The 12,238-nt window shown below is 57.0% G+C and overlaps 1 pseudogene; it reads right to left on the minus strand.

Moving 5' to 3' along the window:
- LOC105524069 overlaps nt 1–11,622 on the minus strand; it is a 12,821-nt pseudogene extending 1,199 nt beyond the window's left edge.
- Nucleotides 11,623–12,238: the final 616 nt, after the last annotated feature.

Genomic DNA, 12,238 nt, shown 5'->3' on the forward strand with positions numbered 1-12,238 from the left:
AGAATCGCTTGAACCCAGGAGGCGGAGGTGCAGTGAGCCGAGATCTTGCCACTGCACTCCAGCCTGGGCGACAGAGGGAGACCTTGTTTCAAAAAAAAGAAAGAAAAGAAAACATGGCCCCTGCACACAGCTCAGAAGAGCCAAGCCATCTCTGCTCACAGCACAGGAGGGAGCTGGGGACAGGTCAGGGCCCAGCCCATGCAACTCTGGGACTTGGGCCTCTCACCTGGTATTGGCCCAGGGGCGTAGAGATGAGTCCATCCTCACCTGCAATGTAGTCGGGAGCTGCTGCTTTCCATTCTCATCCTGGATGGTGCCCAAGGCAAGTGTGAACTGCATGAGCTGCGCTTCACTGAGCTGCCAGAGAGAGAGAAGCGCCTCTGCCCTCAGTGTCAAGGTGAAGAAAGGGACCAGTCTTCACCCTACCAGCTTCTAACGGTGGCAAATAGGGCACCCGGACTCGGGGTGTGGGCCTGCCTCCCACAACACTGGGTTCTTCTGCATGGGGCCTGGGACAGGTGCATGGCAGACCACAGGCTAAGGGGGAATGGACGCTTCGGGGAAGGGGACCCTAATGGCCGTGGGGTAGGCCCCATTGCTCATACCTGGAATATCTGGCGCAGATACTCCAGGGCCTCCTCCAGGCACTCGTCTGTCTTCTAGACGCTGTCATGCCCCATCTCGTCCAGGTCATTGGCTGAATAGGAGCCGTTGGTGTCCGTGGGGCCAAAGCCCGGCCACAACAGGAAGGAGCAGCCGGCCGGACTCTCCACACACGGGTCTGAGATGGACTTGGCCATGTGCTTGGCCTGCGTGATGAGCTGAGCGAGGTGCGGGACCTGCAAGGGAGGCAAGAGCAGGTCACTGGCAGGAGAGGCCTGTGCTGCCACCAAGGCAGGCTGACTGGGGGCCCTAAGATGGATGCACAGCCAGATCACTGAGTGACGGGAGGAGCAGCTTCTGCTGGAGGACTTTTAAAGACTAAAGGATGATCTTCTAAATGTGAAATTTCCCAACACTGCCTTCATTATCAGAAACAAATCAGATTTTACTGAAACAGGGGAAGGAGAAGTGCGTCAACTCTACGCCCAGCCTCCCTCCCTCCAGCCAGAACACAGCACTTTCCTGCCTCTGCTCAGTCCCATGGCTCCAGGGGCCCTGTGGATGGGCACCACCGACCCACTCACCAGGGTGTGGGCCTCAGGCCCGAAAATCAGGGTGTACTTGCAGTCTTGGCCCTCCAGGCTCTAGACGTGGCTCTTTACCTTGAAGGAGGTATCAGTGACCACTGGTGGCCACGATGACAGGAAGCCGCTGGCGAATGTGCAGGCTGTGAAGAATTGGTGCTGGCAGCGGGGCATGACAAGCTCCGGCTCCAGGAACAGCTGCTCGAACTGGAAGGCAGGAGATGAACCTAGCACCCACTTCCGGAGGCACAGAGTACCTGGTTACTGCCCACAGGTTTTCAGGATGCCTCCAAGGTATCTGGGGAGCCATGACCCAGGGGTGTCCTCCTGAGGCCCTGCCTGGCAGTGTCTCCCATTTAGTAGGTGGCTGACATGGAGAGGGCAAGTGAGGGAGCTGGTGGCTCACAGAGCCCCCAGCAGTATCTGCAGGAGGGCAAACACCGGGACGAGCGACAGAAGCCAATGTCCAACCTAGCCGAGACAAACGCACGCCAGGGACCAAGACAGCCTCCCCAGGCTGCTGCCACGAGTTGCCAGGGAGAAATTGTGGTGCCATGGGGCCGCAGCTTGGTCTGTGCAGCCCCCTCTGCGCGTATACCTGCTGTCCTCCACCCAGTGCCTGGTGCCTGGTGGCTGCAAGGCAGGCAGCGTGCAGCCGGTCTCAGCCTTAACTGCGCAGATGAGTCCCAGGAGTCTCTACAGCAACCTTTGCCGGGGCCCACTCTGGACACGTGGGTCCCTCTTGAAGAGGTGTCACCCACCAGCTAAGGGACTGGCTCTGGTCTGGCTGGGTCGGGGTCTGCCAGGCTGGCCTGGGCTGAGGACTTACCGTTCTGGATCATCTTGGCTAGGTTGGGCTGGGCAAAGACTCTGGCCATTCGGAACACCATGAACAGTGCTTGGGGCTGACCAGGTCTGTGTGGAGCACGTGGTTCAGGAAGCCCACGAACAGCTTGGTGTACATCAGCAGGTTCTCCTGGACAAAGGGCACCCTGGGGACCGAGGTGGCAGGTTGGGCCAGCCCTTCCACTGGAGGTGGAGGTGGGGGCTGCGCCCATCCATGCCCCTACCCTGCTCGTTCCCAGGCTTTCAGACTCTCCCTGGCCAAGGTGACAAAGTATCATGGTTGACAGCTCAGGACTGTTGGCAGGCAGGCAGGGCAGGACACAGGCAGGTGAGACCCAGGCCCTCTGAGGATGCTGAATCCTTAGCAGGGCTGAGGCCCCTTTCCAAGAGGACTGAAGCCACCATGGCAGAGGCTGGCCCAGAGCCTGAGGGGGCTGAGGGAGGATCCCCCAGAGGGTCCAAAGGGGAAGGCCTCGGGCAAGGAAGGGAGAGGTCAGTGGCTATGCCAGGTGCCACAGACGCCTGGGAGGTCTGCTATGAGGATCAAGCAGGAGATGAGGGGAAGGCAGCCACTGGTCTGCTCTGTGCTGGTAAGGAAGGGTCAAGGCACAGTTTGCAGGTCACTATGAAAATCTGTCTGGGCCAGAAGGGAGAGGGGACAGGTCATCCACTGCTTCCATGAGAAACCAATTCTAGGGTCTGGCAAAGTTGAGCCTAGGAAGGGCTGGTCTGTGCTCTACTCAGCAGGGGCTGGGAGAAGAGCCCAGGAGGCCGCCAGAGCCAGGTCCAGGCTGACCCCAGCATAGGCCACTGTGCTAGCCTCCTGTCCTAGACGCTGTCATGCCCCATCTCGTCCAGGTCATTGGCTGAATAGGAGCTGTTGGTGTCCGTGGGGCCAAAGCCCGGCCACAACAGGAAGGAGCAGCCAGTCGGACTCTCCACACACGGGTCCGAGATGGACTTGGCCATGTGCTTGGCCTGCATGATGAGCAACATCTGCCCAGGGGAGCCAGTGGCATGGCTGTGAGGAGAGGGGACCAGGGCTTACCGTTTCTCAGGCACACCAGGGCTGGGAGTCGCTGCTGGGAGCCTGCTTGTCAGTCGCACATCGCCAGGGCTGCAGGTAGCTCAGCCACACCTCCAGGACCTGTCGGGGAGGTGTGTGCTGAAGGCCCAGTGGCTGGGGCCAAATCCTCCCGTAGTCTGGAGGCCAGGTCCCCAGGCAGCAGCTACACTGACTCTTCCCACATCCCCCAGAGGGCGCAGGAGAGACACGCGCAGCCCTGTGAGGTTTGGCTCTCTCACTGTCGCTTCGGAAGCCAGGGTCATGGGCGGGCTTTTCCCAGCCCACAGGACCCAGTGCTCCCTGGTTGTGTAAGAGCAGAAACCCGTTTGGCACCAGACAGATGGGACGGAGCAAGGCTTTGCTGTACGTGAGAGTTGGCTTTGGAAACTGAAGCAGAAAGAACAATGTGACCTCCAAGGCCCCTCCTCTCCAAGGTCTCTGTGACATTTGTTCTCCTCCTTCATCCACCCCAGGGGACCTCCCTCATTGGGGCACACAGAGGACTCAGGCACGCATGAGATGGGGCCGACACTCCTAGCTCCGAACAATGGGTCCAGGGGCCAGTGGCCAAAGCAATGCTGCAGGAACAGGTAGAGTTTCTGCTGGATGAACCTCGGGACAGTGGCCTGCAGGGGAGGGGAGGGTCACCACTGCTTGCACAGTAAGGTGGCCCTGCCTGGGGCTACCATTAGCGAGGATTGACTCTGCCAGGGGAGAGCACTAGGCACCTCTGAGAGGTAAGAGCTGGTTTTAGCCCCATTCTTCAGAGGAAGAAACCAAGGTTAGGGAACATCCCAAGGACACACCCAGCATGCAGGCGGCCAAGCCATTGCATCCCCTGCACACACCTCACCTCAGCCCCACACAAAACAGCCCACTCTGCCAGCCCAAGTGGGGAGAGGTCGCTGTGGGCAACACCAGAGTGGGGGAAAGAGGAGGAGACACTGAACTCCTCCAGGGGGCTGCTGGTGTGGGAGTGGCTGAAAGGTGAGGTCTGCTCTGGCTTCAGGCTGTTGGCAAAGGTGTGCAGGTGCTTCAGTGGCAGGCGCAGCACCATCATGTGCTCCTTGGTGGGCATGAATGATTCCTCGGTGGAGGAGAAGGGGTCAGGACCTGGGAAGGGCTGCAGCACGTGGCCTCCAGGTCTGACCACATCCTGCCCTGGGGCAGTTGATCTGCCTCCACACAGGAGGCACGAGCCAGGCAAAGAGTGGAGCCGCCACTGTGCCTGGCACCCAGCGGATGTGCCTTGCACTGCTTGGTCTGAACTGCGGCCAGCTTGTGGTAGGGAAGTGCTTGGCCCAGTGCCCGCACAGCCCACCTGAGGAGGACTTACTGAGACAGACACATCTGCTTCTGTACCGCTGCACACCCGCAGTGGGTGGCACAGGGCCATGGCCCGCCAGGTTGCGCCCTTGGCCATTGCTGCCTATCTTGATCCTCAGGGCAAGAGGAGGCGGGTGTCACCCCCAAGCTCTGGATCCAGGGTCTCCCAGGTAAGATGGCTGAGGCCAGGAATTTGAGATTAGCTTGGGCAACATAGGGAAGCCCTGTCTCTACAAAAATTTTTAAAAGTTAGCTGGGCATGGTGGTGTGTGCCTGTAGTTCTAATGACTCAAGAGGCTAGGGTGGGAGGATCACTTCAGCCCAGGAGTTCTTGGCACAGTGAGCTAGGATCGTGCCACTGCACTCTAGCCTGGGTGACAAAGTAATACCCTATTCAAAAAATAAGAACCTTCGCTTTCTTCCCCAGTTCCTTCCAACTGCTCCTCATTCTGGACACAGCCAGATAAGGGCTCAGCCCAGGAGAAGCTCTGGATATCAATTCCTCTGTTGCCCACAGACCTGTGGTCAGGAAAACCCCAAGACAAGAGCACAGTCAAGCTAACAGGCCAAGCTTTTGATTTATAATGTACAAGCAGGATCCTGGAGACCTACACCCGTAAGGAAAAGCCTTTGTGCTGGCCATGGGCTTTCTCTGGTTGTCCAGCATTGGGAGGGCAGGTAGGAGCATCAAGAGTGGATGAGGGCAGGAGAACAGGGGCACTGAGTCCGAGTGGACATGCTCACCTCTCCATGCTTACCCCCAGCCCTTTGGGCCTCAACACATCTGTGATGCTGAGGCTGGTGCAGGGCCCGGCCTCTAGGTATATCCTCGGATGCTGCAGACCCCGCAGGGGCCACTGCCCACATCACCATCCGCTCAAGTCTCCCTGTCAGGAAAATGTCCCACAGGTCCAGGTGACACACCCCACAGATCAGTGGCTGAGGCTGAGAATGGAGCTATAGGGTGGGAGGTATTTTCTTTTCTTCTTCTTTCTTCTTCTTCTTCTTTTTTTTTTTTTTTGAGACAGAGTCTCACTCTGTCACCCAGGCTGGAATGCAACAGCATGATGTCGGTTCACTGCAACCTCTGCCTCCTGGGCTCAAGGGATCCTCCCACTTCAGCCTCCCGAGTAGCTGAGACCACAGGCACACACCACCGCACCCAGCTAATTTTTTTTTCTTTTCTTTTCTTTTTTTGTAGAGGCAGGGGTCTCGCCATGTTTCCCAGGCTGGTCTCAAACTCCTGAGCTCAAGCAATCTGCATGCCTTGGCCTCCCAAAGTTCTGGGATTACAGGTTTGAGCCACTGTGCCCAGCTATTTTCTTCTATCTATCTGTATCTTTAAGTCTTTGGGCAATGAATTTGCATTGCTTTGGAAGAAAGGAGAAAACCAGTACCTATATTGCCTGACTAGAAGGGCACCAGCGGGTGGGAAGTCAGACCAGCGTCCTTCTCCTCCAGTCTCACCCCTGGCCCTCCCTCCCATCCTGGCCTGGGATCCTGAGCCATGACATCCTCCCTGCAGCTCACAGGAGGGGATGGCATCCACATGGGAACTGGGAACCTGCCTTCCCTGCGGGTGCACTTACCCAGCCTCACCTGGTCTTTCCAGAGGGTCTGGAGGGGCTGGTGTCAGGCCCTGTCCCCAGCAGTCACATGAAAGCCTCAGGCTATTTTCCCACAGGTTTGCTGAGCCACAGATTTCCCTCAGCTCTGCACCCCTCCTGGGCCACAGTCCCACGTGGAGTCCCTGGCCACAGTCGTACCTGCTTGCTTCTTAAAGATGTGTCCCCAAAGCCCCACATTTCCCACTGGGCCTAGCCTCACAACACCTCAGCTCACCCCTCCAGGACCTCCCTGGTCACCCCTACTGCCGTGCGGGTTACTAGATGCTTCCTGGACACTGCCCTCCCTCCCTGACCAAAGTCTTCTCCAGTGGCTACCACAGAACAGGGATGCCACCACATGCTGTGGTCACCACCCCATCCCACCGGCACTCAGGGCCCACATGTTTATCCATCCTGTGCTCAAATTCCCATTCAATCACGTGTGCTCCTTCGCAGGGTGAATGGGGCAGGCCCTGGCTGTGGGCACGGCTCGTCCCCCAGGCTCTCACAGACTCGCTAACTCTGTTGTCTCCGAAATCCCCCATGGGCCTGAACTCTGCTTCACTGACCTCAAATCCATCCATACACTTGTCATTTGTGCCTAGGCAGACCACGACCTCTTTGAGATCGCTACCTATTCTCATCCCCCTCTGGAGGTGTCTACGAATGGCTGAGGCTCCCTAGGTGAAGGCGGGGCCCAGGCTGGGCCGTCAAGGACTGACAGCCTCTGTGGGCTATAGGGCCAAGCTCCAGGTCCTCACCAACCCCCTGCCTCAGACACACAGTCTCACAGAACCTCCAGTGTGGGTGACAGTTCTGAACAGGGCAGCACCCACATTACTGTAAGTCCCAGGCCTCTGTGTCTTCAGCTCCTTCCTGAGCACCAGGCCCTGCAGAGTGGGGGTGAACCGGGCCACTGCAGAGGCCTCACGACTCCAGCTCTTCAAACCAGGGCCAAGCATGGAGCCTCAACACCAGAGACCTTGGGACTCCTCCACTGGTGGGGAGCTGGCCAGTCTGGGCCACGTGCCTCGTTCTGCCACACAGCCACACCCCACCCCCACAAACCGGGCCAGTCTGCAAAGCCAAGGGCCAGGCCAGGCTGGAGGCTGATCTCTGCCTCCCGCAACACAGGGGCTTCGCTCTGCCTGAAAGTAGCTTCTGTCACCCGCGGCTGGGCCCAGCCAGCCCCTTGCTTTGCCAGGCACGGACACGCACTCTGGGCAGGGGAAGGGAATCAAGGAGCGCAGCATATACTTGGTAGGTGTGGAGGGCCTGGAGGTTGGGCTGCAGGGGGCTGTGGTGGGCGCTGGAGACACAGAGTCGGTAGTGCAGAACCTCCAGCTGAGACGGTGAACAGATCAAAGCCGGAAGTGGCAGAAGAGGAAAGCATGAGAGGACAGGGTGGGGAAGGGGAAACATGGGACCGGACATAGGAGGGGGAAGTGGAGAAAGAAAGCAATGAGAACGAGCCGAGAAGTGAGAAGAAAAAAAACAACAAAAGCGTGGTCAGTGACCATCCAAACAATTGCCGTCCCAGCAGCTGTGGCCAGTGCAGCACCCTCCTCAGCAGCCAGGCCAGGGCTGTGGCGGCACTCTCCTCAGCCTTGGAGGCTGGGGGTGGATAGACCCTCCAGCTCACCGAGGTGGCCTCGCAGTGTCGCTGAGGCCTAAAGGCCTCTCTAGCTCATTGGAAGGGCCCAACTCACCGCCCTTCCAGATGGGACCCGCTCTCCCCAGTGACTCTGAGGCCACACTGTGTGTGCCATGTGCACACCACAGCCCTTCAAGTGCTCAGGGTCTTCTCTGGGACGTGCTGTCAGCCACCAAGGCCTCAAGATCCCGAGGCCCAGAAAAGAAACTGTCAAAGCATGTTCCAGGAGAAGGACTCTGCCCAGAGAAGATACATATGTAATTGACTGGATTTCCCTGGGTTGTTTTGAGAAATTTATCAAATTTGCATAAGACATGGTCAATTCCTATGTGTCTAAAACTCAAGCAATGTCCCCTCCATGAGTGGATCTCTCTGAGAGCTGAGGATGAGGACAGGTCCCCAAGGGTAGCACAGACAGGAGCACAGGCTCAGGCCCCCAGGCCCTGCCCTCCGCACCCCCAAGTCTGGAGGTCAGCCGAGGTGGTGTGTGCATCAGCTCTGACTCCAGGAGGCAGCCTCTCCTAATGCACCAGGAACTCCCACCCTACAGATATGGAGGGCTCGCAAGGGCAGAAGCCCCCGAGGACCTGGCCACAGCCACACAGACTTACAGGCAGCAGGAAACTGAGGCTAAGCTGGCCCCCAGCCAGGACCCTCCAATCTACCGCCCTACAGCGCTGCAGCCTCTGAAGCACCCCTTCAGCCCAGCACAGCCAGAGCTGGCCTGGCGCATATCCTGCCTCATGAGCGCCATGCCTCCTGCCCAAGCAGCACAGCCACTGGGCTCCACACAGGAGAGATCAGGATACACCTGCTAGATGCCACAGCACGCAGAGCAGGGCGGGAAGGAGCAGGGCAGGAAGGTGTCGCCTTCACAGCCTTCCTCTGTGCCAGACCTGGGGCTCAGGCAGGAATCAGACACAGTTCTCCAGTGTGTCTCTGCCCTCGCTTAAAGGAACACAGTGGCCTGTGGGGCCGCTGGCCATCTTTACGGCCCACAGGGCCACCAGGGAGTAAGCACGCACCTTGGATTCAACTAGGGAGTGCAGGGCAACCCCGGGAGCCTCACTTCCTGCATCTGGAAATAAGGGCTAGCAGGGACGGGCAGGGATTTCTGTATGGCAGGTGCAGCATAGGCCTGGGCAAGCGGCAAGAGGCCTTGGGGGACACGGACCTCCATAGCTGCCTTCTCTGACTCCTACCCACTCAGTTTTCTCACATTTTGTTTTTTGCCTCAACTGGAAGAGGCAAAAAGTGGAGTGTCTCTGGGCACTTTGTCCCACCACTGCAAGTCATTCTGAGCAGGGCTCACCCGACCCAAGATCTGGCCAAGAGGAAGTGAACATTGGGAAGCAGGGAAAGGCACCTCCTGCCCTCTGCGGGGACAACCCCCTGCCAGTTCCCTTGGCCCGTGAGGACACAAAATCCTCACAGGCAACAGCCCAGAAGAGCCTTTCTGGCTGGCCCTTGAAAGTAGGTGTATTTCCACTCACTCAGTAGGCAGAACCAGCAGACAAGAAGGTGACACAGTGCAGCGGCCCCTGCCCCTGCCAGGTCAAGTCACATGCAAGAGCGCTGAGCAAGTGCCCTAGGGCCCCAGGGAGAAGCGCGGCCCTGGGAACAAACCAGGCCCCCAGGCACCAGCCAGGCACACGCAACAAGTCTGCTCTGGAAGCAGGAAGGGCACTGCAGGCTCTTTGTGACTCAGGAGGCCCAAGATGGGGTCCCCAGCTTTTCCTCGTTCTCCTTCCAGGTGATGCCGAGGGTGAGGATTTGGGGGAACCTATGCTCAGAGATCCTTCACATGGCAAAGCATGGGGCCACAGAACTGGCTGCAGAGACTGTGGCAGAAGCAGGCCCACAGCTCTTCCCCAGAACCAAAGGAAAAGTGACAGGAGGCTCTCCTGTAGTTTAACTCCATCACCCACAGGTCCTTCATTCTGGAGAAAGCCCTCAAGAATTTTGTCAGCAACAAAGCCAAAGTCTCCCAAGCCCACTGATGCACAGACGCCATGGGCACCAGACTACAGGTTGTGTGCCTAGGGCACACTGCCCAGAGAGGGAGCGGGGAGAGGCGAGGCGGAGGGGGAGGAAGCAGGCCAGGCTGCATGTAGGAGGGCGCCAGGCCCCCACACACCATGAGTACAGCTGCTTGCTCATGCTCTGGAGGAGGTTGGGGAGTGGGGGGCAGACAGGAGGCTAACTATGGTGCCACTATGCTGGGCATGGGTCTGCCCCGGGCCATCACTTCATGGGAAAACACAAAGGCGCTGCTGATGGTGGAGGAGACACCACCATTGTTTAATTGTTCAGTTTCTTTTTTTTATTAAAAGAGATGGGGGGGCCGGGCACGGTGGCTCACGCCTGTAATCCCAGCACTTTGGGAGGCCGAGGCAGGTGCATCACGAAGTCAGAAGTTCAAGACCAGCCTGGCCAGGATGGAGAAGCCCAACTCTACTAAAAATACAAAAATTAGCCAGGCACGGTGGCAGGTGCCTGTAATCTTAGCTACTCAGGAGGCTGAGGCAGCAGAATCGCTTGAACCTGGGAGGCAGAGGTTGCAGTGAGCCGAGATCGCACCGTTGCACTCCAGCCTGGGCGACAGAACGAGACTCTGTTTAAAAAAAAAAAGAGAGAGAGACACAGGGTCTCACTATGTTGGCGAGGCTGGTCTCAAACTCCTGGCCTCAAGCAATCTTTCCCACCTTGGCCTCCCAAAGTGCTAGGATTACAGGAGTGAGTTCTCACACCTCGTCCGGTTCAGATTCAGTTTTGCAAGATTCTGGAGATTGGATGCACAACAACGTGAATGTATTTAACACTACTGACTGTACACTTGGAAGTGGTTAAGACAGTAAATTTTATGTTATGTATATTTTACAATTACAATTTTTTTCTTAATTAAAAAAACAAGAAGCATTAATGCTTTGGTCCAGGAAACAGCAGAACCTTCCAGTTCTGTCCTGTAAGCCTGTGTCATGGTCTCCTGTCCTCTTCATGGCCAGCACATCCCACTGTCCACACAGCCAAGAGCTGTCTGGGTATCGTGGTCCCCTCTGTGAACAGGGGCAATGGTTCCTACCATTCTAGCACCTGAGGCTGCTGTGAAATGGTTTGGAGGCTTCAAAAAGCACAGCACCCCACATACTAGGAGTTATGTACGAGGTCGGAGACAGAATCCTGTCTTATCTACATACCAGGCGTCAACAGTGAGGCTGTGGCTACAAAATCAGTCCTAGGATCCAGTATCAGAAGCAGCACCTGCCAAATTTCTCCAAGTTGTGCTCAGAAGACACAGCCAGGACTTGGTGGACAGTACTCAGGGAGTGAGCCAGCCCACACCATCGTGAGAGGCTGGAGCCTCCTGGGAAAACAAAGGATTCTGTCACCTACTATTTGGATCCCCTGAATCAACAGAGGCTGCACAAACCCCTCACCGTTCCGTGTCACAAAAGCGCTACTGGGGCAGTGCTGAATATCCACATGCTGGTAATCGTAGGGAACATCTCCAACAACACGAGAGAGGGACACCGAGAGACTCTGCAACGATTGTTCCCACCACGGGCAAAATGAAACAACTCCGGCGGACGCGCGGTCCTGGGATGAAAAACACCATCCATGGCATGTATGTTAGGTGGGTGGGCAGATTTATTTTCATGTTGTCTAAATGTCATCGCAGGAAAATACCAACAATTTAGAATCAGCCCCAGGCTGAGGGGCCACCGCTGGGACTCTGCGCCACATGGTGGAAGGTGGCTGAATAGTTTCTTTTGAAACAGAAGCTGAGACCAGCTCAGCTCTCACCTGGAGCAGACTTTCTGACCTCCAGACCTCCTGGGAGGCAGGGTCTGCACTCACAGATGTCTGATGAGACACGTGTCGCTTCAGGAGGCTAGCATGTGGAGGCTGTAGGAAGCAAAGGACGTGGCTGGTGTCCTGAGGGAGACACGGAAACAGGCCCAAGTTAGGGGCTCCCACTGGCCAAGCCAGGGGCAGTCTGGACATCAAAATCAATGACAGCAGGGACGTATCACAACTTGTTCAATTGCACAATGCTCAAACTTCACCCCCGCCCCCGATCCACACGGATATACCTGAATAAACAAACAGCAAAGAGAAAAGTCTTCCCTACCACAGAATGACCACTGACCCAGTAATCAATACAGGAAGAATGAAGTTAGAGAACCACCACTTGGCAACTGCCCTCTTAATAGGTTATTTGGTCAAGAATCAAGTGAGGCCAGGCATGGGACCTGCATGAGGCCAGGTGTGAGACACCTGAAATCTCAGCACTTTGGGAAACCGAGACAGAAGGATCTCTTGAGGCCAGGCATTTGAGACCAGCCTGGGTAACACAGTGAGGCCCCCGTCTCTATAAAAACATTAAAACATGAAATAGCTGGGCATGGTGGGGTGTGCCTATGGTCCTAGCTACCTAGAAGGCTGAGGTGGGAGAATGGCTCCCTCCTTGGGCCTAGGAGTTGAGGCTACAGTGACCTGTGATGGCACCATCTGCACTGCAGCCTGGGGTGACAGAGCGAGACTCTGTTTC

Source organism: Colobus angolensis, unplaced genomic scaffold, assembly GCF_000951035.1.
Source record: "Colobus angolensis palliatus isolate OR3802 unplaced genomic scaffold, Cang.pa_1.0 Scaffold484, whole genome shotgun sequence".
NCBI classification, from domain to species: Eukaryota; Metazoa; Chordata; class Mammalia; order Primates; family Cercopithecidae; genus Colobus; species Colobus angolensis.